The sequence below is a fragment of the Pinus tabuliformis genome, chromosome 6 (assembly GCF_031772625.1).
Source record: "Pinus tabuliformis cultivar Carrire ecotype Pingquan chromosome 6, CPIR1, whole genome shotgun sequence".
NCBI lineage: Eukaryota > Viridiplantae > Streptophyta > Pinopsida > Pinales > Pinaceae > Pinus > Pinus tabuliformis.
In genome coordinates this window covers 342,879,757-342,906,965 of record NC_142292.1, presented here as the reverse complement: position 1 = coordinate 342,906,965, position 27,209 = coordinate 342,879,757, and positions in this window count along the sequence as shown.

Genomic DNA, 27,209 nt, shown 5'->3' with positions numbered 1-27,209 from the left:
CATTTTTACCTTGAAGTGTCTTCCCATTAGGTAGGGTCGTCATTTCTTAAGTGCATGGAGTATTGCCAACATTTCCTTCTCATAAATAGCTTTTCTTATAAACTTTCCCTTGATTGGACGACTTTCAAAAGCAATGGGTCTTTCATCTTGCATTAGAACAACACCAATCCCATTTCCTGAATCTTCACATTCCACAATAAAGGTTTTCGTGAAGTCCGGCGTAGCTAAGACCGATGCTTGCCACATTGCCTCTTTAAGATGTTCAAAGGACTTTGTTGCTTCCGGAGTCCATGAAAATGCATCTTTCTTCAATAATGTTGTTAGAGGTGCTGTTATTATCCCATAATTCTTAACAAACTTGCGATAATACCCTGTCAACCCGAGAAATCCTCGCAGATGCTTTATGGATGTGGGGATTTTCCATTCCTTAATGGCTTTAATTTTGCTAGGGTCTACCTTAACTCCTTCATGAGATACAATATGACCCAAATATTCCACCTCCTGGACTCCAAAGAAACATTTGGATCTTTTTGCATATAATTGTTTCTCCTTCAATAGTTGTAGCACCTTGTCAACATGTTCAACATGATCCTTCCAAGACTTGCTGTAGATTAGTATATCATCAAAAAATACTAACACAAATTTTCTAAGGAATGGTTTGAAAATTGAATTCATCAAACCTTGAAATGGTGAAGGTGCATTGGTAAGGCCAAAAGGCATGACCAAGAATTCATAATGACCCTCATGCATTCTAAATGTTGTTTTCGGAATGTCTTCAATCTTCATTCTGATTTGATGATATCCTGAACAAAGATCCAACTTGGTGAAGTAAATTGATTCATGCAATTCATCCAGTAATTCATCAATGACAAGAATGGGGAGCTTATCTTTAATAGTGAGCTTGTTGAGCTCCCTATAATCCGGACACATGCGCCATGATCCATCCTTCTTGTGCACCAATACTACTGGAGCAGAGAAAGAACTTTGACTCGGTTGAATTATACCAGCCTCTAGCATTTCTGCAACCATACGTTCAATTTCACTCTTTTGGACATAGGGATATCTGTACGGCCTGATGTTTGGAGGAACACTTCCTGGAATCAGATGAATAGCATGATCATCATCATGCATAGGTGGGAGACCTTTGGGAGTCTCAAATACCTTGGAATGATTGTATAGGACTTTTTGGAGATCTAGAGAAATAGATGATTCCGATGTGGAAACATCTAGCGAGCATAATTGTGCAATTACACCTCTTTTCTCCTTTTTTAGAAGTTTTGTCATACCATTAGAGCTGATTATCTTTCTTGGTTTCCCTGCAATACCCCTTAATTCAACTTCCTTTCCTTCCGTAGAAAATTTGATGAAAAGTTCTTGAAAATTAAAAGCTATTATACCCAAGGATTGTAGCCATTGGACTCCTAGTACAACATCAGCACCTCCCATTGGAATGGAAAGCATTGGGCTAGTCAATACATATTCTCCCATGGATAGCTTGATATTATGACACTTTCCAGAGAAATTTATTGTTCCTCCATTTGCAATCATCACTTGACACTCTGGTGCTGGATATAGGAAGCAATTCAATTCTTTTGCTACCTTACAATGAATAAAATTGTTGGTGCTTCCTGAATCAATCAAAACTATTACCTTTTTCTTCTTGATTTGTCCTTCTATCTTGATGGTTTGAGGAGTGGTAATTCCTGCCAATGCATTACAAGATATGGTTGGATTTATTTGTTCTTCATCTAGGCTTTGTTCCTGGAGTATATCCTCTTATTTTGACCTTTCTTGCTCCTTTTCTTCTTCCTCTTCACAATCTATGTAGAATAATTTCTTCTCAGCACACTTATGACCTTTAGTTTATTTGCTATCACAATTGTAACAAAGCCCTTTTGCTCTTTTTTCTTCCAATTGTTGTGGTGTCAACCTTATAGGTTGTGGAAAACTAGGGGCAACAACACTTCCGTCTTTATAGTTGTGAGTGGTATGCTTCCTGGTTGCCATAATTTTGCTTTCCATTTTTCTTGCTAACCTGAATGCCTTTTCTAATGAATCAGGTTCCCAAAGGCGAACATCATGTTGGATATTATCCTTTAAAGACCCTATGAACACATCAATCCTATGCTCCTCTGGAATATCTTTTACCCTTATGTTCAATTTTTGGAACTCCTCAATGTGCTCCATTATTGAACCCTATTGTTTGAGACTTATCAATTGGCTAAAAAAAGTGTTGCTTTTTGTATCCTCATAATGTGCTATCAATTCTTCTGTAAAAATTGCCCAAGTGATAAATTGTTTACGAGAGAAAAGCCATTGATACCATACAAACTGATTTGGTTCCAAATATAAAGTTTCCATACATACCTTTTGTGTGTTTTTTACATTATTGAGATCGAAGAATTGCTCCATCTGTAATATCCATGTGGCAGGATCCTTGCCATCAAACTTCCTCATATCGATTTTTGGAATATGGTGAGTCTTCGATCTAACATTAGCGTCTATGGAATCATGATTAACATTTCTTTTATTCTCATCATGAGTTTCCTTTAGTACCCTTTCACCCTTAGTGCCCATTTCTTGTAGCAACTTACTCATATTTATCTTCAATTCGTCCATGTCTGTCTTCAAATCTATCTTCAAATCATCCATCTTAGCTTCCACGTCAATCATCTTAGCTTCTACGCCTTTCTTTAAACAGTCCATCTTAGCTTCTACACCTTTCTTTAAACCATCCATCTTAGCTTCTACAACTTTCTTTAAACCATCCATCTTAGATTTTGTTCCTTTTTGTGTAAGGGACAGTTGTTGCACTTGGTCTTGTAATTTTGATATATCATGTTGCATTTCTTCCTCTTCTTCATGAGTCATGCTAGAGCTTTCAGGTTCCTTACTAGGTGTTTGCATTTTCTTTCCTCGGGGCATCAATTACTGATAATAATGCTCTACTATGCCCTTTTAATTCCTTCAAAATAAATTTTCAAACCAAGCTTAAGCAAAAATTTAAGAAAATCTACACACATTTTTTCACTTTGTAGGAGCTTGATATTGCCTCTGATTTATCTCTGTACTTTCCAATAATCTAGTTCTAAATTTGTGACCTGTAGTAGCCCTTTGTGTCCTCTTTCCAATGCCACAAGTCTGACCCAAATTGGATTCTCCAAGGAAGAGTTATGCGAAATCTCCCACAGTGACTTGATTATAGACTAGTTCAGTAGAGCGAACTTGTAATACGTGCCACGAGTCATTGTTTCGACCTTTGGATCTGAAAAATGCATACAAGAAACTACAGTTCGTCCTCTTTCTGTACCTTCTTGCAAAATTTCAATCTGATCCCCAGAGAGAAAGTTATGACGATTTTCCCCAGGTCACCTGTTTGGAATATAATTCAGGAGTCTGAAAAAAGACCAACTTCCTCAGATCATATATCCGAAAATATAGCGCTAAATTCTCTGAAATTCGGAGCCAAGGTTCAGAGAGATTTCTTCTCAAATGGGTTTTGTTTGCGACTTCTGAAACGTCACAGAAAAAAGTTATAGTGAAAATTCCACGATGACCTGTTTGGAGCAGCGAAACCCTAGAATCCAAAGCTCTCATACCAAATGTTATGAAACCAGCTCAAGAAAAGATAGAAAAGATAGATCAACGCCTTATAATTCAGCCTTTTCGAGGGGCCAACCTCCTTTACATTACATAAATGAACAATTCTTGGATGATTCAAATGACAAAACATCCTTTCTCTATATAGGAGTCTAAGGAGTCACAATATAATCCAGCCGACCTAACAATAATAATATAAAGCCACAAAAATAACAATAGAGGGATTCTATGGGGAACAGTAATAACAATATGGGGGCAATAGGGGCACAACAATATTAATAAGGGGTATAACTACAATAGTACTAGGGTAATCACTAGTATTATAGGGACCCAACAAAATCCCATTTTCTCATACTATTTTAGTTCTACTCTAAATATAAGGCATTGATTTTAGCGTACATGTCAATTTCTATGATATTGCCTATATGTACGTGTTAATTTGAATTTATATTCTATTCAATGCCAATGTCAATTTCAAATTTCTATATCCATTTCTATTTCTTATTTTATTTCAATCTCTATTACCACATTAGAAATTGAAATAGAAACATCTAGGCACACAATTACTTAGCACATAGATGATCACAAGTTATCTAATTGATTGAGTTAACGAGTGGAAAAAATCTACATGTCAACTATGGAATTTTTCCAATGGTTCCGAGGTGCGAGGTCACCATAACGACCTAGTTTTCAATGATCGTTTTCTGACATGTGTGCTATTTGACTACTTAACTCTCTTTTTACATAATTGGTTTCATTAAAAGAGTCAATTTCAATTTCTCTTCAATGTCACCTTCATATTTTGTCACATTGATTTCTTTGGACATCTCAATTTTTAATGAGCTTATTTTAAAGTTCATGTGATTTTCAAACACATTGATTTTAGTGTACATCTCAGTTCTAATTCTATTTCAGTTTTGTTCAATTTCTAGCGTATTGATTTGAATGTACGTGTGAAATTTTAACACATCAATTTCCTGTATGTTGCAATTTTTATTTTTATTTCTACTTCTATTGAATATCAATTTCACTTTCTAATTTTAATCTTATTTCTATCTCCACATACACTTTATAAATTAAAATAGAAGGATATAATTCTGTAAATTAATCCTTGTATGGATTATTGCAACTTATTTAAAGGACTATGAAAATAAGTCATGAATCTTAACACGTCTACTTATTAACTAACTTTGTATATCATCGATTTCAGTGCAAATGTCAAATATCTATTTATGTTTTCATTCAATGTTAACGACCTAGTTTCAATGATAGTTCTCGACATGTGTGCTCTTTGACTACTTGTTTACTCTCTTTTTACATAATTGGTTTCAGTAATTTTTTACTATGTAAATTTCTCCTCATATAGGTTATTGAAAAATCCCATTTTCTCGTACTATTTCAATTCTATTCAAAATCTAAGGCATTGATTTTAACCTACATGTCAATTTCTATGACAATTCCTACATGTACATGTTAATTTGTATTTATATTCTATTCAATGTCAATTTCAATTTCAAATTTCTATTTCTTATTTTATTTCTATCTCCATTACCACATTAGAAATTGAAATAGAAACATCTAGACATACAATTACTCAGTACATTGATGATCACAAGTTATTTAATTGATTGAGTTAACGAGTGGAAAAAGTCTGCATGTCAACTACGGAATTTGTCCAACGGTACTGAGGCGCGAATTGACCATAAGACCTAGTTTTCAATGATCGTTTTCTGACATGTGTGGTCTTTGACTACTTGTTAATCTCTTTTTACATAATTGGTTTCAGTAAAAGAGTCAATTTCAATTTCTCTTCAATGTCACCTTCAATTTTTATCACATTGATTTCTTTGGACATCTCAATTTTTAATGAGCTTATTTTAAAGTTCATGTGATTTTCAAACACATTGATTTTAGTGTACATCTCAGTTCTAATTCTATTTCAATTTTGTTCAATTTCTAGCACATTGATTTCAATGTACGTGTGAAATTTTAACACATTGATTTCATGTACATTGCAATTTTTATTTTTATTTCTACTTCTATTCAATATCAATTTCACTTTCTACTTTTAATTTTATTTCTATCTCCATTTACACTTTATAAATTAAAATAGAAGGATATAATTCTGTAAATTACTCCTTGTATGGATTACTGCAACTTATTTAAAGGACTATGAAAATAAGTCATGAATCTTAACATGTCTACTTATTAACTAACTTTGTATATCATTGATTTTAGTGCAAATGTCAAATATCTATTTATGTTTTCATTCAATGTTAATGACCTAGTTTCAATGATCGTTTTCGACATGTGTGCTCTTTGACTACTTGTTAACTCTCTTTTTACATAATTGGTTTCAATAAATTTTTTACTATGTAAATTTTCCTCGTATAGGGTATTGCAAAATCCCATTTTCTCTTACTATTTTAGTTCTATTCAACATATAAGGCATTGATTTTAACATACATGTCAATTTCTATGACATTTCCTACATGTACATGTTAATTTGTATTTATATTCTATTCAATGTCAATTTCAATTTCAAATTTCTATTTCCATTTCTATTTCTTATTTTATTTCTATCTCCATTACCACATTAGAAATTGAAATAAAAACATCTAGACATACAATTACTTAGTACATAGATGATCACAAGTTATTTAATTGATTGAGTTAACAAGTGCAAAAAATTTACATCTCAAGTACGGAATTTGTCCAAGGGTTCCAAGGTGCGAGGTCACCATAACGACCTAGTTTTCAATGATCGTTTTCTGACATGTGTGCTCTTTGACTACTTGTTAACTCTCTTTTTACATAATTGGTTTTAGTAAAATAGTCAATTTCAATTTCTCTTCAATGTCACCTTCAATTTTTATCGCATTGATTTCTTTGGACATCTCAATTTTTAATGAGCTTATTTTAAAGTTCATGTGATTTTCAAACACATTGATTTTAGTGTACATCTCAGTTCTAATTCTATTTCAGTTTTGTTCAATTTCTAGCGCATTGATTTCAATGTATGTGTGAAATTTTAACACATTGATTTCATGTACATTGCAATTTTTATTTTTATTTCTACTTCTATTCAATATCAATTTCACATTCTACTTTTAATTTTATTTCTATTTCCATTTACACTTTATAAATTAAAATAGAAGGATATAATTCTATAAATTACTCCTTGTATGGATTACTGCAACTTATTTAAAGGACTATGAAACTAAGTCATGAATCTTAACATGTCTACTTATTAACTAACTTTGTAGATCATCGATTTCAGTGCACATGTCAAATATCTATTTATGTTTTCATTCAATGTTAACGACCTAGTTTCAATGATCGTTTTCGACATGTTTGGTCTTTGGCTACTTGTTAACTCTCTTTTTACATAATTGGTTTTAGTAAATTTTTTACTATGTAAATTTCTCCTCGTATAGGTTACTGCAAAATCCCATTTTCTCGTACTATTTCAGTTCTATTGAAAATATCAAGCATTGATTCTAACGTACATGTCAATTTCTATGACAATTCCTACATGTACATGTTAATTTGCATTTATATTCTATTCAATGTCAATTTCAATTTCAAATTTGTATTTCCGTTTCTATTTCTTATTTTATTTCTATCTCCATTACCACATTAGAAATCGAAATAGAAACATCTAGACATACAATTACTCAGTACATTGATGATCACAAGTTATTTAATTGATTGAGTTAACGAGTGGAAAAAGTCTGCATGTCAACTACGGAATTTGTCCAAGGGTACTGAGGTGCAAGGTGACCATAAGACCTAGTTTTCAATGATCGTTTTCTGACATGTGTGCTCTTTGACTACTTGTTAACTCTCTCTGTGCATAATTGGTTTCATTAAAAGAGTCAATTTCAATTTCTCTTCAATGTCACCTTCATATTTTGTCACATTGATTTCTTTGGACATCTCAATTTTTAATGAGCTTATTTTAAAGTTCATGTGATTTTCAAACACATTGATTTTAGTGTACATCTCAGTTCTAATTCTATTTCAGTTTTGTTCAATTTCTAGCGTATTGATTTGAATGTACGTGTGAAATTTTAGCACATTGATTTCATGTACATTGCAATTTTTATTTTTATTTCTACTTCCATTCAATATCAATTTCACTTTATACTTTTAGTTTTATTTATATTTCCATTTACACTTTATAACTTAAAATAGAAGGATATAATTCTGTAAATTACTCCTTGTATGGATTACTTCAACTTATTTAAATGACTATGAAAATAAGTCACGAAACTTAACATGTCTACTTATTAACTGAACTTTGTATATCATCGATTTCAGTGCAAACGACAAATATCTATTTATGTTTTCATTTAATGTTAATGACCTAAATTCAATGATCGTTTTCGATATGTGTGCTTTTTGACTACTTGTTAACTCTCTTTTTACATAATTGGTTTCAGTAAATTTTTTACTATGTAAATTTCTCCTCGTATAGGTTACTACAAAATCCCATTTTCTCATACTATTTCAGTTCTATTCAAAATATAAGGCATTGATTTTAACGTACATGTCAATTTCTATGACATTGCCTACATGTACATGTTAATTTGTATTTATATTCTATTCAATGTCAATTTCAATTTCAAATTTCTATTTCCATTTCTATTTCTTATTTTATTTCTATCTCCATTACCACATTAGAAATTGAAATAGAAACATCTAGACATACAATTACTCAGTACATAAATGATCATAAGTTATCTAATTGATTGAGTTAACGAGTGGAAAAAATCTACATGTCAACTATAGAATTTGTCCAATGGTTCCAAGGTGCGAGGTCACCATAACGACCTAGTTTTCAATGATTGTTTTCTGACATGTGTGCTATTTGACTACTTGTTAACTCTCTTTTTACATAATTGGTTTCAGTAAAAGAGTCAATTTCAATTTCTCTTCAATGTCCCCTTCAATTTTTACCACATTGATTTATTTGGACATCACAATTTTGTATGAGCTTATTTTAAAGTTCATGTGATTTTCAAACACGTTGATTTTAGTGTACAAGTTAGTTCTAATTCTATTTCAATTTTGTTCAATTTCTTGCACATTGATTCCAGTGTACGTGTGAAATTTTAACACATCGATTTCACGTAGATTGCAATTTTTATTTTTATTTCTACTTCTATTCATTATCTTTTTTTGTTAAGGCAAGATCAGATCCTTCTATTCAATTTAAAAAAAGAAGAGAAAGAGTGTACAAAAGGCGATTGCGGCGGTGAGGCCCACCAAAATGAGAGGCCTACCCCAATTCATGGTCTCAAGAGGAAAAAGCGAACCCAAGGATGCGGGCTTGCCAAATCAAACAATCAGTCCAAAACTGACCATTGGATCTTGAGCTGAAGATCCAGCGGATGAAAAACATATCGATTGGAAAACAAGAACACCTTTTAACAAATATACCGGACCCGATGATCCCAATAGACCATAATCTATAATCCTATCAGGTCCATTTTTGACATATCCTTCGATCACTTTAACCACCCGAAATCCACCATTTTCTCGTGATCCCAGAGAAGTCGTGTGAACAGCTCGAAACATAACCACTCTTTCAGACCCACCAACATGCACGCAAAATCCTGGTTGTGGATTAGCCTCGCTAGATCCAACTGTTAAGGGTCATATCGCGCGGACTAAAAGCACTAAAAGTTACCGCGCGATGAAGGCAATAATTCCTTCCCACCCTTAGCCACGTGTCACATGGTGAGTGGAAACGCTCCCGATTGTGAAAAACCGCTTTCGGCTTGATGAGCATGCGATATACCGGAAACCACCCTGAGGGCAGTAAAGCTATTCACAAGAATAAAAGCTGGGGTTTTGTGTTTACCGAGAAAATCTGGGCTCCAGCACATGGGCCAAAGGGAGATGAAGATCCCTCCTTCCAGCCGTCTACCTAAGACATCGGGTTTTCCATTACCTGAGTTACTGAGGCTGACATAGACCTGCATCCTAAAAAGGATCTCACTTATATCATAACACTTCATAATGAAACTAGATCAACTAGACCCCGTCTCTGTGGCTCTGTGTCAGCAAATATTGTCTCTTTATTTTTCTGATACTGTTGTCAGTCGCCGAGGGCCCTAGATGAGCATCCCTCCTTCAACCTGTCATCTGTTATCTCCTCCCACTCGCAACATAAATCGATATGCTTGTTTCGTACCCCCTCATTGGCAAGCCAGTCCACAACTTTGTTGGCTTCCCTACGAACATGCACCAACATGAGGGTTCTTAACATTCTTAGGTGCACTTGGATTCCTTGGTAGACTTGCAGAAGCCACCAGTGTTCTGAGATTTTCCCAGGAGCAGCGCCAACATTTATCCTCTTGACTGAGTTAATTACTAATTCTGAATCAGCCTTAATGATGACATTTTGAATGTTGTACTTGAGCAGTATTTCCAGGTATAATTCCATCATCATGAGCTCAGCCATATTGTTGGTTACTTTGCCTAGATAACTGTGGAAGATGACTTGTATGTTTCCTTCCTCATCCCTCAAGACCCCTCCATAACCAGCTTCTCTCGGATTCCCTTTTGAAGCCCCATCTATGTTGAATTTTAAAAAGCCATGAGAACGAGGTTTCCAAGAAGACTTTTCTACTTAGGTTTTCTTGATAATATACATAGAACCCTGAGGGGGATTAACCTTGAGCTCTAACTTCTCCAATATTCTAGCCTCTCTTTGTCCAATGGGTTTACCTGTAGCTGCACCTCCCAGGATATGAACAATTTCTTTGAGTTGTTTAAGGACTAGTTTGAGGATGTTGCTCACCGGACTTGCTTTCTCCTTGAAAATCTTGTTGTTGCGCTCCTTCTAGAAATTCCAGATTAAGAATCCTGGGGTCAACATCCAGGTGGAGTTTATGACCTCATTATTCGAGAAATTTTTCCTCCAATTCTCTGTCTATCTGTTCAAAGACTTCTCCAAGCCAATTCCAAAGTGTTGTGGTGAAAGTGCATCTACTCAGGAGATGATTTGCAGTTTCTTCCTGTTGCCTACATAAGTGACATCTTGAGGGGCCAACAAAGCCTCTTTTTTTAAGATTATCCCATGTCAAAATCTTGCCTTGGTGAACCAACCACTTGAACAGTTTGACTTTCATCCAATGAGGATTTTCCCAAATTTCTTTCCACGTCTTATCTGTGTTTGAAAGGTTAAACCTTGCATCTATTCTTTTATCTTCCTTGAGGTTGAAGAGACCTGCCTTTTTCTTTCCTCATCTTAGTTGATCATTCAAGTTTGAGTTTAATATTTGTCTCTTGTCTAAAAGACCTTTAAGGGCTATAGCCTGAGTATGCAGCATGCCCATTCCTCTGTAATCTGGAAGTTTTCATGTTCTGCATTTCCCATTGTTCCTTGATTGGTCCCAGTAGTCACTTACCCACCTTAATCCTTTGTTGGTGGTACAGTGTGAATGTTTGCTAATTCTTCACTTTAGAGATTGTCCTCTTGCTGCCAATTATCCTCCCAGAACCAAGCCAGGTTTCCATTTCTGATCTCCCAGAAACTGTGATTTTGGACTAGGGCCCTGTTCTCCCATGCCCTATTCCAAATTGTAGAACCTTTTACTTGTCCTATCATTCTGATTAGATTCTTCTCCTACCATTCGCTAGCATATTTTTGCTTCCAAAGTTTTGCCCAGGGGGCTTGTATTTCTTTTAGCCATCTCCACTAGATTTTGGCACCAAGAACTCTATTAAGAATTCCTGGGTCATGAAGACCCAAGCCACCATGGGACTTAGGTTTGGACACTCTGTCCCATGCCACGAGGGCCCATTTCTTATTTTCTTCACCTTTCCCCGAGGGAAAGTCTCTCTGAATGTTTCTTATATTGGTAACTACACCAGCTGGTGCTGGAATGGCAAATAGCATATAGATAGGGATACTTTGGAGGATAACCTTAGTTAGAATCAATCTCCCTGCTAGATTTAGTGCTCTATTTGTCCATTTGCTAATCTTGTCTTTTAGCTTATTAAGAACATGCTCCTAGATATCTTTGTGAAGCGGTTTGTCAGTGAGAGGAACTCCCAGGTACTTCGTAGGCAGTGACTCCCTTTGAAAGCCAAAAATTATGGAAAGATTTCTATGTATTGAAATATCCATATTGAAAAAGAAAATCTTTGATTTAGGAAGACTTGCCTCTGTGCATGCTGCCCTAGCAAACTCATTCAGAATCTGTTTGAATGCTTTGGCTTCCTTAACAGTGGGTGTGCCTTGAAGCATGGTATCATCCACAAATTGCTGATGTGTCACCATGTCCCCACCTTGAGTGAGTCTCAGACCCTGAATTCTCCCTTCCTCCTTAGCAGCTCTGATAGCTCTCCCTAACCCTTCCATCATTAGAATGAAAAGGAAAGGAGAAAGAGGATCTCCTTGCTTGAGACCTCTAGAAGGCTTGAAGGTTCTTGAAGGAGAGCCATTGAGAAGAATTGAATAGCTGGCAGTGGTAACTAGCGCCATAACCCATTTAATCCAATTGTGATCAAAGCCATAGGCTTTTAATATTGCTCTTATGTACGACCAGCTAAGCTTGTCATAGGCCTTTGCTATGTCCAGCTGCATAATCATTCCTGCCTGTTTGTTGGTAATGAGTGAATGAACCATTTCATGTGCTTGAATTATATTATCTAAAATTTGTCTTCCTTCCACATAGCCTGTTTGCTCCTCTGACACTAGGGTTGGGAGGAGAGGTTTGAGACGGTTGGCGATGACTTTGGATATAATTTTGTATATCACAATGCAAAATGCTATAGGTCTAAATCTATCTGGGGAGGTGGCATTTTATTGTTTGGGAATTAAAGCTATGAAAGATTCATTGAGTGCCTTTAATATTGTCTTAAATCTTCGAGAGTCTTCCACTACCTCCAGGATGTCCTGTTTCACTATCCTCCAATAAGCTTTGAAAAAGTCTACATTAAAGCCATCCGGGCCTGGTGCTTTCCCGTTATGCATTTCTTTCATGACTTCCTCTATTTCTTCCTCTGTGACTGGTCTGTTGAGGTTGAAATTATCTTCTCTAGTAATCAATTTAGGGATGTTCTGAGTAAATATTTTCGTGGACTGGTATCTGTCTTCTGCGGTTTCCTCAACAATTTTTTGAAAATGCTGGAGTAGAACCTTCTCCATCTCTTCATGAGTGTTTCTCTCTATTCCATGCTAGTCTGTAAGTTTCACAATTCTGTTGTTGTTTTTGTAGGCTATGGTGGATCTGTGAAAGAATTTGGTGTTTCTCTCCCCTTCTTTAATCCATTGTACTCTGGATTTCTGTCTCCAGAATATTTCCTCTTGAAGACATCTGTTGTCCCACTCCTGCTGGAGTGACTCCGCCATCTCTTTCCTTTCTTCTGTATAGCCTTCAGTGATAAGAATCTGGTTTATTTCCTTTAGTTTCTCTTCCACATCTTCCTTAGCTTTGAAGATGTCACCAAATTCTTTTTTATTACTCTCTTTGAGTCTGCCTTTAATGTGTTTGAGCCTTCTGACATTTTTGTACCTTGAAGGTGAAGCTCTTCCTTCCACCATTTTTCGATGTTTGTGAGGAAATCTGAATGAGTGAGCCAAGTGTTTTTAAAGGGGGTGTTCCTTGGTTTTCCAAAGAGGGAAGCTTCCAATTGGATAGGCTAGTGATCTAAACCTCCAAAAGGTAGAATGAGTGTAGTAATGTTGCCTCCGCTGAGAAGAAGTTCCTCTGAAACATTGCAATTTTTATTTTTATTTCTACTTCTATTCAACATCAATTTCACTTTCTACTTTTAATTTTATTTCCATCTCCATTTACGCTTTATAAATTAAAATAGAAGGATATAATTCTGTAAATAACTCCTTGTATTGATTACTGCAACTTATTTAAAGGACTATGAAAATAAGTCATGAATCTTAACATGTCTACTTATTAACTAACTTTGTATATCATCGATTTCAGTGCAAATGTCAAATATCTATTTATGTTTTCATTCAATGTTAACGACCTAGTTTCAATGATCGTTTTCGACATGTGTGCTCTTTGACTACTTGTTAACTCTCTTTTTACATAATTGGTTTCAGTAAAATTTTTACTATGTAAATTTCTCCTCGTATAGCTTACTGCAAAATCCCATTTTATCATACTATTTCAGTTCTATTCAAAATATAAGGCATTGATTTTAACGTACATGTCAATTTCTATGACATTGCCTACATGTACATGTTAATTTGTATTTATATTCTATTCAATGCAAATGTCAATTTCAAATTTCTATTTCGATTTCTATTTCTTATTTTATTTCTATCTCCATTATCACATTAGAAATTGAAATAGAAACATCTAGACATACAATTACTCAGTACATTGATGATCACAAGTTATTTAATTGATTGAGTTAACGAGTGGAAAAAGTCTGCATGTCAACTACGGAATTTGTCCAAGGGTACTGAGGCGCGAATGGACCATAAGACCTAGTTTTCAATGATCGTTTTCTGACATGTGTGCTCTTTGACTACTTGTTAACTCTCTCTGTGCATAATTGGTTTCATTAAAAGAGTCAATTTCAATTTCTCTTCAATGTCACCTTCATATTTTGTCACATTGATTTCTTTGGACATCTCAATTTTTAATGAGCTTATTTTAAAGTTCATGTGATTTTCAAACACATTGATTTTAGTGTACATCTCAGTTCTAATTCTATTTCAGTTTTGTTCAATTTCTAGCGTATTGATTTCAATGTACGTGTGAAATTTTAACACATTGATTTCATGTACATTGCAATTTTTATTTTTATTTCCACTTCTATTCAATATCATTTTCACTTTCTACTTTTAATTTTATTTCTATCTCCATTTACACTTTACAAATTAAAATAGAAGGATATAATTCTGTAAGATACTCCTCGTTTGGATTACTGCAACTTATTTAAAGGACTATGAAAATAAGTCATGACCCTTAACATGTCTACTTATTAACTAACTTTGTATATCATCGATTTCAGTGCAAATTTCAAATATCTACTTATGTTTTCATTTAATGTTAATGACCCATTTTCAATCATCGTTTTGGACATGTTTGCTTTTTGACTACTTGTTAACTCTCTTTTTACATAATTGGTTTTAAATTTTTTACTATGTAAATTTCTCCTCGTTTAAGTAACTACATAATCCCATTTTCTCATACTATTTTAGTTCTATTCAAAACATAAGGCATTGATTTTAACGTACATGTCAATTTCTATGACATTGCCTACATGTACATGTTAATTTGTATTTATATTCTATTCAATTCCAATGTCAATTTTAAATTTCATTTCCATCTATATTTCTTATTTTATTTCTATCTCCATTACCACATTAGAAATTGAAATACAAACATCTAGACATACAATTACTCAGTACATAGATGATCACAAGTTATCTAATTGATTGAGTTAAGGAGTGAAAAAAATCTACATGTCAATTATGGAATTTGTCCAATGGTTCCGAGGTGCAAGGTCTCCATAACGACCTAGTTTTCAATGATCGTTTTCTGACATGTGTGCTATTTGACTACTTGTTAACTCTCTTTTTACATAATTGGTTTCATTAAAAGAGTCAATTTCAATTTCTCTTCAATGTCCCCTTCAATTTTTATCACATTGATTTATTTGGACATATCAATTTTTAATGAGCTTATATTAAAGTTCATGTGATTTTCAAACACATTGATTTTAGTGTACATCTCAGTTCTAATTCTATTTTAGTTTTGTTCAATTTCTAGTGTATTGATTTGAATGTACGTGTGAAATTTTAGCACATTGATTTCATGTACATTGCAATTTTTATTTTCACTTTCTACTTTTAATTTTATTTCTATCTCCATTTACGCTTTATAAATTAAAATAGAAGGATATAATTCTGTAAATTACTCCTTGTTTGGATTACTGCAACTTATTTAAAGGACTGTGAAAATAAGTCATGAATCTTAACATGTCTACTTATTAACTAACTTTGTATATTAAGTTTTCATTCAATGTTAACGACGTAGTTTCAATGATTGTGTTTGACACGTGTGCTCTTTGACTACTTGTTAAGTCTATTTTTACGTAATTGGTTTCAGCAATTTTTTCACTATGTAAATTTCTCCTCGTATAGGTTACTGCAAAATCCCATTTTCTCGTACTATTTCAGTTCTATTCAAAATCTAAGCCATTGATTTTAACCTACATGTGAATTTCTATGACAATTCCTACATGTACATGTTAATTTGTATTTATATTCTATTCAATGTCAATTTCAATTTCAAATTTCTATTTCCATTTCTATTTCTCATTTTATTCCTATCTCCATTACCACATTAGAAATTGGAATAGAAACATCTAGACATACAATTACTCAGTATGTTGATGATCACAAGTTATTTAATTGACTGACTTAATGAGTGGAAAAAGTCTACATGTCAACTACGGAATTTGTCCAAGGGTACTGAGGTGCGAATTGACCATAAGACCTAGTTTTCAATGATCATTTTCTGACATGTGTGCTCTTTGACTACTTGTTAACTCTCTTTGTACATAATTGGTTTCAGTAAAAGAGTCAATTTCAATTTCTTTTCAATGTCACCTCCAATTTTTATCACATTGATTTCTTTGGACATCTCAATTTTTAATGAGCTTATTTTAAAGTTCATGTGATTTTCAAACACATTGATTTTAGTGTACATCTCAGTTCTAATTCTATTTCAGTTTTGTTCAATTTCTAGCGTATTGATTTGAATGTACATGTGAAATTTTAGCACATTGATTTCATCTACATTGCAATTTTTATTTTTATTTATACTTATATTCAATATCAATTTCACTTTCTACTTTTAATTTTATTTCTATCTCCATTTACACTTTATAAATTAAAATAGAAGGATATAATTCTGTAAATTACTCCTTGTATGGATTACTGCAACTTATTTAAAGGACTATGAAAATAAGTCATGAATCTTAACATGTCTACTTATTAACTAACTTTGTATATCATCGATTTCAGTGCAAATGTCAAATATCTATTTATGTTTTCATTCAATGTTAACAACCTAGTTTCAATGATCGTTTTCGACATGTGTGCTCTTTGACTACTTGTTAACTCTCTTTTTACATAATTGGTTTCAGTAAAATTTTTACTATGTAAATTTCTCCTCGTATAGGTTACTGCAAAATCCCATTTTCTCATACTATTTCAGTTCTATTCAAAATCTAAGGCATTTATTTTAACGTACATGTCAATTTCTATGACATTGCCTACATGTACATGTTACTATATATTTATATTCTATTCAATGTCAATTTCAATTTCAAATTTCTATTTCCATTTCTATTTCTTATTTTATTTCTATCTCCATTACCACATTAGAAATCGAAATAGAAACATCTAGACATACAATTACTCAGTACATTGATGATCACAAGTTATTTAATTGATTGAGTTAACGAGTGGAAAAAGTCTACATGTCAACTACGAAATTTGTCCAAGGGTACTGAGGTGCGAATTGACCATAAGACCTAGTTTTCAATGATTGTTTTCTGACATGTGTGCTCTTTGACTACTTGTTAACTCTCTTTGTACATAATTGGTTTCATTAAAAGAGTCAATTTCAATTTCTCTTCAATGTCACCTTCATATTTTGTCACATTGATTTCTTTGGACATCTCAATTTTTAATGAGCTTATTTTAAAGTTCATGTGATTTTCAAACACATTGATTTTAGTGTACATCTCAGTTCTAATTCTATTTCAGTTTTGTTCAATTTCTAGCGCATTGATTTCAATGTACGTGTAAAATTTTAACACTGATTTCATCTACATTACAATTTTTATTTTTATTTCTACTTCTATTCAATATCATTTTCACTTTCTACTTTTAATTTTATTTCTATCTCCATTTACACTTTATAAATTAAAATAGAAGGATATAATTCTGTAAATTACTCCTTGTATGGATTACTGCAACTTATTTAAAGGACTATGAAAATAAGTCATGAATCTTAACATGTCTACTTATTAACTAACTTTGTATATCATCGATTTCAGTGCAAATGTTAAATATCTATTTATGTTCTCATTCAATGTTAACGACCTAGTTTCGATGATCGTTTTTGACATGTGTGATTTTTGACTACATGTTAACTCTCTTTTTATATAATTGGTTTTAGTGATTTTTTTACTATGTAAATTTCTCCTCGTATAGGTTACTGCAAAATCCCATTTTCTCATACTATTTCAGTTCTATTCAAAATCTAAGGCATTGATTTTAACGTACATGTCAATTTCTATGACAATTCCTACATGTACATGTTAATTTGTATTTATATTCTATTCAATGTCAATTTCAATTTCAAATTTGTATTTCCGTTTCTATTTCTTATTTTATTTCTATCTCCATTACCACATTAGAAATCGAAATAGAAACATCTAGACATACAATTACTCAGTACATTGATGATCACAAGTTATTTAATTGATTGAGTTAACGAGTGGAAAAAGTCTGCATGTCAACTACGGAATTTGTCCAAGGGTACTGAGGCGCGAATTGACCATAAGACCTAGTTTTCAATGATCGTTTTCTGACATGTGTGCTCTTTGACTACTTGTTAACTCTCTCTGTGCATAATTGGTTTCATTAAAAGAGTCAATTTCAATTTCTCTTCAATGTCCCGTTCAATTTTTATCATATTGATTTATTTGGACATCTCAATTTTTAATGAGCTTATTTTAAAGTTCATGTCATTTTCAAACACATCCAACCACTAACTCATCCATCGCATCGAATGCCCTCGCTCGTTTGCCAACTCATCGTGCCGCCGTGTGCCCGACCCGTGGGTTATCTGACTCGTCTTTGGGTGCGCCCTCGCCGTTCACACCGCCAACACTCCAACTCATTGCACGTTCGTTCCAATGAACTGACCCACACACCCAACTCGTCGTTCAACCCACCTGGCATGGACACCCGACTCGCCATTCAGCCCGCGCAGGCACTTCCACCCGAACTCACCTAGCTCAACCTTGGCACCCACCTGTGGCCTACCCAACGCACCTTGTGTGCGCTCACCCGATCTGGGGCAAACCAGTTTTCCTTCACCTGTTCGCTCGACAGCTCATCGCACTTCGTGCGCCCATCGTTCAGCCCGTGCGCAACCTACATTTAGCTCGTTGCCCAACCTGTGATTTAACCTGCAGCCCAACCTGCGCCTCGACCCACCGGTTCTGCCACCTGAACGACTCACCCAATCTACGATCTATTTTCCAGTGGCTCTGTTCTTCGGCCTAAGACGCCACCTGCACTTCGTCAAGTTTCAAACTTCTCCAAATAGCTTGTATCCTTTGCTCGCATGAACACTTGGAAACTTTCGTTGATGTCTTAACCCACCATTCCTTTGCATTATATATACGATGGCTCGCCCATGGTAGGGGCTTCGGCCTATGGCCAAGCTGACCCATCATTTAACGTTTCACCATCTTTTACTGTCGGCCATGGTGTGGGGCACCCACACACGGGACCGCCCACCATATAAGTTCACCACAACTTCTCAACACTTAGTCATTTTTTGAAGATGAATTTTGCATTTCCCCCCCTTCAGCCAACTCTTCGCATCGTGCGGGCCCGCCCAACTTACCGGCCACACCTCCATCTTGTCGCTCGCTCGTCGTGCGCCCTTCGTCAACTCACCGCATCACACAATGACTCTCGGGGCCTTACATCCTCCCCCACCTCAAGTCATTTTTGACCTCGACAATTCTCCATCCCAGCAACCACCTGTCGCCAAGACTTTCAATCAACCACTATCGCAAAGTGCTACCAGCTCCAACATCCCAAGATGCCCATACTATCTGCCTTCACTCCAATGTCACACAAACCATTAGTTTATGTCTCTAGAAATGGGAAATCTCCTTGTTCCATGACTTCAATCAGTTCATATATTGCAAACATCCCTGCAACATATGAAATATGACCGTCTCCACCATGTGTCATCCATCATGTGAATTTCTACATAATACTCTAGCCAAAACAACACCTTAGTCGAAGCCAAGATATATAACTGACACAAGCTCGATGCACTGCATGCCTCCATGTCATCGAACTAGTTGGGTAGATAATCCAACCATAATTCTCAACTCATGAGAATGTACCTTCTCCATGCCACCGTCAGTTGTTTCTTAGCATCCTTCCACAATCTCAGCTCGATCAAGAATCTACCCAAAATAAGCCATACTCATCTCCATGGTATGTCCATCCCATCTGCAACATGTTGTCCATGATGCTAATGCCAATTTGTTATTATGCAGTCACATTCATTCCTGCATCATCAACCTGTAAAATAAAGAAGCCTTTCCCCAAGGCCCCTTGTCAAGCTAGTGCAACCCTCCTAAGTGTTAAGGTCACTGCACCAACCCATTTCCAAGGTTTTCTATCGAGAAAGGAGGGCCAGGAAGTTTCCTCCCTGTCTCTCATCCACCCATGTATCAGATTGATGCTGTGTCTTCAAGTACTTTTTCACAACCTCAACCTCATCATGTGTAGACCCAAGCTTCCTAAGATTGTATTTCGTCAACTGAAAGTCATATATGCCCATGGAATATTTGCAAAACTCCACTATGCTAGCCAGATCTCTGCCTGTGTAATCTTTCCCAACCACTACCTTTGAAGAGGTATTCAAACTTCCTTCATCTACAACTCCATTATGAAGATCTTTGGTAGAAGATGCTCCTGTCAAGTGTCTTAAGATATGTGAAATTGATTTTCCACCTTCATCTTTCCTTCTAACTCTTGCAACAAAGTCTACTAACTTCCCTTCCTTCACTGTTTGAGTCATACTCCCAAGTCCTCTTTGCTCCACATCAACATGCTTCACATTTGGATCCTTTGGATACAAATTCATAGAAGCCATCCTTGGTCTATACCCCAAGCAACTCCTTTTATTCATCGGAACCAACAAGGTTCTTCCTTCAGCTGTAAACAAGAGAATGTCCCGGTCCACCATTGGTATGGCTTGTGCAACCCTTAAAAATTCTTGCCCCAACACCATAGAATGATCATCCAAGTCCACGATCCTTAAGTCCAACTTTCCAAACCAAGAGCCCACTCGCACCTGATTGTTCTCCATCACACCAGTCACAACTTTCATGGTACAGTTTACTGCTTTGAAAGCACTCCACTCTCTCCCCATTTTAGCTTTCTTCCCAAAGGACTTTGCTGCTTTCCTACTCAGGAAACTATGAGTATCTCCCGTGTCCACCAAAGCTACAAATCTCTTGCCACATATCACCTGCACAAAACTTAGCTTCAAGGCATCACCATCCTGTTTCAACTTGATCTTGCGTCTTACTTCAGCAACCTTCTTCAACAACTTGACCTCAGAAGAGCCTATCAACTTGTGCTTCGACCTGACTTCCTTCTGAAGGTATTTCACCTCCTTGCTTGGCCCTTCTAAGCAATCTGATCCTAGTTTTGCCTGAATTCCTTCAAGCTTATCCTCCATCGTTTCCTGCTTAAGTGCACCAATCAAGTCCCCGTTGACTCCTTTTATACGAAGTGAACTAAGCCTCTGAATTTCTGGTTGTATGTCTCGGTAATAGTCCCCAAGTCTGTCAATGTAATCGAGCTCATCCTGCTCTATCTGGAGAAGTTATGGAGAAGTTCCCAATCCCTCAAAATGTCATGGAGGAACTTGATCAGGAACTTCACTGGAAAACTATTCGGATCAAAAACTTATTTGCGGAAGAAGGTTTGGAAACCCCCTTTACCAACCCTTCTTTGGGAGAATACTTTCGGCAGGACTTCCTTGACCGGTGGAGATATCAATATCGAATACGAGCCAAATTATTGGTAATCTTAACAATGCATTTTGGTCTAAGCGATGAGGGTGGGAGGGACCTTTACCACAATTTGGACAAAATCCTCACCCACCCGAACAATTCACTCTGGGAGTGGGACCTTCCGGTTTTGTCTTAACTGTACCCGGCGCACACCTGCAACTCACCTCACCATCACCACCAAGTTACTACGCCCAACTGCTGACTCGTCCATCACACCGAATGCACTCACTCATTTGCCAACTCATCGTGTCATCATGTGCCCGACCCGTGGGTTGCCCGACTCCCCTTTGGGCGTGCCCCCACCGTTCACACCACCAACAATCCAACTCATTGCGCCTTAGTTTGTTCCAACCAATCGACACACACACCTGACTCGTCCGTTCAGCCCGCCCAACAAGAACACCTGACTCGCCATTCAGCTCGCCCGGGCGCTTCCACCCGAACTTGCCTAGCTCGCCCTTTGCGCCCGCCCACGGCCAACTCGACACACCTTGTGTGCGCTCACCTAGTCTGCAGCAAACCCATTTTCCTTTGCCTGCCCACTCGGTAGCTCATCACACTTCGTGTGCCCGTTGTTCAACTCGTGCCCTAACTGCGATGGCTCTGCCCCTGACCTGCGCCTCAACCCGCCGATTCTGCAACCTGAACGACTCGCCCAATCTGCGACCTATTTTCCTATGGCTTCGTGCTTCGGCCTAAGACGTCGCCTGCACTTTGCCAAGTTTCAAACTTCTCCAAGTAGCTCGCACCCTTTGCTCGCATGAACACTTGGAAAATTTTGTTGATGTCTTAACCCACCATTCCTTCGCATTATATATACAATGGCTCGCCCATGGTAGGAGCTTCGGCTTATGGCCAAGTCAACCCATCATTTAATGTTTCACCATATTTCACTGTTGTCCATGGTGTGGGGCGCCCACACATGGGACTGCCCACCATATTAGTTCACCACGACTTCTCAACACTTAGTCATTTTTTGAAGATGACTTTCGCGTTTTCCACCATTCAACCAACTCGTCGCACCATGTGGGCGCGCCCAACTCGCCAGTCACACCTCTAGCTCGTCGCTCGCCCGTCTTGCACCCTTCGCTGACTCACTGCATTGCACAATGACTCCTGGGGCCTTACATCCTCCCCCACCTCAAGTCATTGTTGACCTCGACAATTCTCCATCCCAGGGACCATGTTAACAATATTAATGTTTAATTTGTTGAAAACTGATAATAAGACATCAAATAAGATTATGAATGTAATATGATATATATATATATATATATATATATATATATATATATATATATATATATATATATATATATTGGTAAAAATTGAATGATGTTTACAAGGCTAAAGCGGTGCTTCTTAAATAGGAGTTGACTGGCCATGCATGATTAGAGAGACATGTCACTTGGAGAGTGATGTCTCTTCATTTAACTAATTATTTGATAATTAATTTATTATAATTAATAATTTGTTTATTTAAATAACATTTTAATGTTTTAATATTTTATTTAATTTTTATGATTTTAAGTTCATAACATTTCCTTTCCCTTAAGATGCTTTGTCCTCAAAGCATAGGTAGGTCTCGGTGTTCATGCAGGAAACGTTCTAATTCCCAAGACGAATCTTCCTCTGGTAACCTCTTCCATTTGATGAGGTATTCCTTTATTGTCTTAGAAGTTATCCTTGATCTATACCCCAAGCAACTCCTTCTATTCATCGGAACCAACAAGGTTCTCCCTTGAACTGTAAACAAGAGAATATCCCGGTCCACCATTGGTATGGCTTGTGCAACCTTCAAAAAGTCTTGCCCCAGCACCATAGAATGATCATCCAAGTCCACAATCCTTAAGTCCAACTTTCCAAACCAAGAGCCGACTCTTGCCTGAGTGTTCTCCATTACACCAGTCACAACTTTTATGGTGGAGTGGATCCCATAGAAGGATGGCCCACCCAAGAAAGATTGCAAGGGAGAAGCGCCTGGTTCACTAAGAAGCTTAGAGTTGGAAGCGCTTGGCTTAACTTCAGCCTTCAAAGAGCATCTAAGAGAAATGCCTAACTTCACTAGCCTTAAGATCGAACCTTTGAGACTGGACTAGATAGGTAGGAACCTAACTCAAACCTTATAAAAATGAATAGAAAGGCCCTTTGAAGTAAGTAAGTTAGAGTTATCAGTTACTTAGGCAGGCAATGTCGTTAGTCACTTTCGACACTGAATGCAAAGACAAAACGACACTCAAAAGACAGAAACCCATTGCATAGCCACACCCAAAATGAGAAGGCACATTAGAGTTCACAAACAGGTTTTTGAAGCTCTATCACAATATCCCTGAGGTAGTGAAGCCATCTGAGCCTACTACCATGGTAGTGTATGTTGTTTCTTTTGAAGTGAAGTTTTAAAAAATATAAAGGAAGTAAACTAACCTAGATGCCATGTTTAATGATGCTCAAGACCTAGAAAAGAATATGAGGGACTTACGGATGTAGCTCAAAGACTAGGTATGATCTCCCTGAAAGAAGTGAATACCCTGAAAGGAGAAGGGAAAAGGAGCCTAGAAAATTCATCTGTTGGTCAGGAGCCTATGACCCTAGAATAAGTTACTAAATTATTGAAGTCTATGGATAATTACCTAAAGAAGGTAAAGCGAGGGCAATCCACTCACTCCTTTATAGGACCTACTTTTCATGCCCAAAATAAGCCTATGTTATAAGTGACCCTTAAAATCCCGATAACTTCCCCTCCTACAACTCTAACAACATTGGGAATTTTCACATGGTATTAGAGAGATTTTGATTGGATTAGTAGCTCAGAGACAAAGAGCAAAATTCATTGTTCAAAGGGAGCAACAACACAATTTCTTTAGGTTCTATGTAGGGCCTAGCTAGATAGTGCTAGTAGTAGAGTAGAAGTTTGATTTCTAGTTGCAGAGTGGTGGGAAAAGTTAAAATTGCTCAGAGTAGAGCTTCCAATAGGCAGAGGTAGAGCCAAAAAGCAATTACGAATAGCAGTGTAGCAGAATCGTTGAGTAGATTTGAGTGGAAGAGGAAGAGAAATTGCACACACAAAGGGAGTTTCTCTCAGAGGGTTTCTAGTTTCAGAAATAAAAAATTTCCAGTTGTAGTAGGCAGTAGTGGCAGGCAAATTCTCTCACTCCAGGAAGGGGTGTGAGTAGCAGTGCTAGTAGCCAAGCTAGTGAAATAGGGAGATTTCCGTCCAAGGTCAATTTTTTGTAGTGATGGCTTCAACAAGACTTCGAGATGAAGCCAAATTAGAGGGTGCATCGAAATATTGTATCTGGAAGGCCAAGATGGCATTCTTGCTAGACAAGTACGCAAAAAACATTGTTTTCGTACCTACAGATCTAAATCAGCTAGCGAATTACAATAAGGAGATGGCTAAGGCAAAGTGGTTGATTCTCAATTGAGTGATCATATAGTCTCACATGTTTCAGCCAAAAATACAACCAAACAAATGTGGGATGTTATTGCCTCACTCGTAGCCATGGCTCCCCGATGATGATGATGTTGATGATTCTGGGTGGTAGCAAAGTCTCCCCAATTGTGATAGAGACAGGGTGGTAATTGGAGCTCCCTTGTAGCAATTCTTTTTCTTTAGATTTGAGAATGTTCAACATGAGATGAGCAACGATGAGAAGGGATGTACATGACATGATGACAAGATATATATGATGATCACATGATTCAATTGAAATTTCTTCAAATCTCAGTGAAAAATTCCAACCATTGCATTGAATTCTTCTTTTTGAAAGGACCAAAATTCACTTTTGAAGTACTCAATTCGAATAAAGAAAAGAAAATTTTTGAGGTCAAGCCCATAAATACAAAATTCTCAAGGTCGGCCTTGGCTCAAATGACACAACTCAAGGATAAGATGGCATATGAATACAACTTGAGTCCTCACTTGGCACCTCATCAACTCACAACATATCTTCTCTCTCCTCATTCTATTGGTTTGCACAACTCAGAATTGCAAGGTATCTCTCACACGTGGGAAGGAAAAAAGTCATTTTTTGATTGGGCCGAATTTCATGACTTTTTCTAGGCGTTGACCAAGTACTGTTTGACCATATTTGAGCATTTTTCGGTGGAATATCTCTGTTTCTCTAGGCTGTATTGGAGGGCACAAATATTGAGCAAATATGGGCAAGTTGACTAGCATTGACTTCAGGGTTGACCGCAGAAGCAAGTGCAAAATTTGACTGAGTTTCACTGACTATTTTGGGGCTGTTTTCGGCTAACTTTGACCAACATTTGAGGCTAAGCTTGACTGACTTTGAATGAGTTGCTAAAGGATTGCTAGGAACCTTGACCGTTGACTGGTTAGGGCTGAATTTGCTACTGTTGGCGGGGACACCTTTGCAAAAGGATCAATTTTGACTATTGTTGACTTCATCTCTCTCTTTTTTCTCTGATTTGGATAGTTGCTTGACATATTCTCATTCTTGGATATTGGATATTGGACATTGGCTAGTTAAAGCTTGACTTTGACTCTTGGATGATGTACTCTGTCTCCTAAACATTTGAAGACAATCCAATAGAAGAAGAATTGCAAAGGGTTCCCCCTTGTGGGGTTTTTCCCTAGTCATTGACCAAATATTGTGTTTTTTGTCTCTTGGCGGTCTTTCATTGTGCATTTGTATAATTTTTCTATCTACTATTGCTATATTGTCATTGATTAATTGAAGAAGTGGAAATTGTTAAATTGGATGCTATTGGATATTGTTGAATTAATAGTTGCAACATAGAACAATTGATGGAAAATTAAAAAATTCCACACCACCTTCGGAGAACTTCAAGTGTCTCCCTAGTTGGAAATTTGGGGAGTCCATTCTTGGGTTTCCACAAAGCTATATTTGCAACAAAACTTATTTTGGTGTGTATTACTGGGGTGCAACGGTAGTTCGAGTAACAAAATTTGGGCTAGCTACAGTGATTTGGATGAGCCGAAATATTGCAAGTGGATTTCCTTCCTTGGAGTTAGACTTTTGGAGACACTTTATAGGGCTAGTGTTGAGCCATTCTTTTTTGCCAAATTCACTCATTTCTAGCAATGCGTGGGGGTTTCTGGGTAGAGTCGATATAGGTATAGAAGAGGAGTAGATTCAAAGGGCCAAGGGTTGGAAGGATTTGGAATTCCAGAGACAATTCCACAGTGTAGCTTGGAGATTTCTTCAGTGGTGGATTTGGGGATACTTTAGTAGCAGTGTTTTCCAGTGGTGTGTATATCCAGCCAAAGAGCCACTCGCACCACTTGGAGGGCTTTCTCATGACCTATAATCAACCCGAACCATTTTCGGGTTTTTGTGGGTTTTAGGAGAGAAGTCTTGGGCTAAAAGTTTTGGGCATTCCAAGCAGTATTCAAAGGAGAATCTTCAGTTATAGTTGGAAGCCAACATTAGTATTTTTTAGGTAGTGCACGTTTCCTCATTTGGGTTCAAGATATTTCACCTAGGTTTTGCATAGCATGTCAAGGTTCTATCATTCCTACTCATTTTATTTACCTAGTTCTCATCATTAATAAAATGGCTTAGTTTTTTTAGTTGAATTTCTTGGTGTATTGATTTTTGTTCGTGTTTTTTAATTTATCTTGTTGTTCCTATTCCATTGCTTTAGTATTTACTATTAAATTCCACTTAGGATTATTGCAAAGTAAAAAACCCTATGGCACATGCCTAAGAGAGAAATCCACTAAATAGTGGTAAAATGAGGCTTAAGAGAAGTTTGTCCTTGGGAGTCGTGCA